General features: G+C 40.7%; 1 protein-coding gene across 1 annotated transcript in view; it reads left to right on the top strand.

The window, feature by feature from the left end:
- The window catches only part of smad6a (SMAD family member 6a), a 16,984-nt gene extending 16,275 nt beyond the window's left edge, over positions 1 to 709 (top strand). The window contains exon 4 of the mRNA XM_063188638.1: positions 1 to 709. This exon is cut by the window's left edge and continues 810 nt beyond it. The gene's annotated coding sequence lies outside the window, so the exon portion shown is untranslated.
- Positions 710 to 1,624: the final 915 nt, after the last annotated feature.

Below are 1,624 nucleotides of genomic sequence, written 5' to 3'. Positions count from 1 at the left end.
GTAACCTGGATTACTCTGTTTTACTATCTAGTGCCACATATTCCAAATGACCCGGTTGTAGCTGTCCAATTCCACCAAGTGATTGCCTGGTTGAATGGCAACCTGATTAAATTGGACAAGGAAACCAGGACCCCGTTTCTCGAAAGCATCATTGCTAACCAGTCAGCAACTTACTAGGTTTGCAATGAGAAATTGCATTGCAACCAAGTAAGTTGCTAGCTTAGTTAGCAACGATGTTGTCGAGAAACGCACCCCAGGTAATTTGGAAATAGATGGCCCTGGATTGCAAACTAATGAATGTAGGGTGCCCTTCACCGCCCATAACACTATCCCACAAAAATGTATAATCTACCTAGATTTAATATAAAGTTTTATATATATAAACATATATATATTATGAGAACTATATTACACTTGTAAATAATGAGTCTTTTTACAGAAAAAAACAAAAACAAAACAAGTGATTATTTATGTATGGTGCAATGTGTATATGGATGAAGTTAAGAGAAACCAGATTAATGCACTTTTGATTCTCTATATTTGACCTGATATAGAGTCTCTCTCAATGCCATTTTGAGAAGTCACTCAAAAGTAAACGAAGATATAAAAAACCTGGTTTTGGTGTATAGTTTTTGTATACTATCAATGCCCAGACAAAAAAGCTAAGGCCATTCACACATTGATAATAAAGTATTCATATAAGATTGAATCACATTGATGTTCATGTCTTTCTTGGTATCCTTTTTTCCCTTATAAACCGAGTTATTTAGAAGGAAAGAAACGAGCAGTTACGAAAGTTAAGACCCTCTCACAAATGTGGTCCAACCAACTCTGCTGAGTAGCTGAAATACCCATCATGAGTTCTCAAAGTTAGTTACCTGAGAAATGTTTGTTAGTTACTGGGAAGCGTGGCAGGATTTTAACTCTGATCCTGGGATCGCTATCTCTGTGAATATCTCAGATGGGAAACTTTAATCATTCACAACCGCAATCATCATACAAGCCAAAGGCCCAACGTTGTTGTTGTTACATTTTATTGAACATGCCCGCTATATTGGAAGTCAAAGCAAACATTTTGGGGGCCAGGGAGATCTTAGCCGTTACAGAACAGTAAAATGGCAGTGCTGTTTCAATCTGCTCCGTCAGCAGTCCGCCTGGCCCCACCTTGTCCCTTTTAAAACAAGCCTCCCAAAGCCACATGCACATTATCTATGGTTAGTGGTTTCCCCGACCCAACCTCCCCCACCTCACCCCACCCACCCTTCACCACCACCACACCCCCTTCTAGCACCACACACATTCTTTGTTTCATGAATGTTGTACTTCGACCATGGAAATAGTTTGTATAATATGTGTGTGTCTGTGTGTGTGTCTGTGTCTGTGTGTATACTGTATGTGTGTCCCATTGAAATAGTTTTTATAATAGGCCTTTCTGTGTGTGTGTGTGTGTGTGTGTGTGTGTGTGTGTGTGTGTGTGTGTGTGTGTGTGTGTGTGTGTGTGTGTGTGTGTGTGTGTGTGTGTGTGTGTGTGTGTGTGTGTGTGTGTGTGTGTGTGTGTGTGTGTGCACGCACGCGCACGCTCTGGGCTGAAACATCACTACATACTGTACTGTGGAGACACACA

This window comes from Engraulis encrasicolus, chromosome 22, assembly GCF_034702125.1.
Source record: "Engraulis encrasicolus isolate BLACKSEA-1 chromosome 22, IST_EnEncr_1.0, whole genome shotgun sequence".
NCBI lineage: Eukaryota > Metazoa > Chordata > Actinopteri > Clupeiformes > Engraulidae > Engraulis > Engraulis encrasicolus.
The sequence above is the reverse complement of the archived record's forward strand: the minus strand, read 5'-3'. Positions and strand labels throughout refer to the sequence as shown.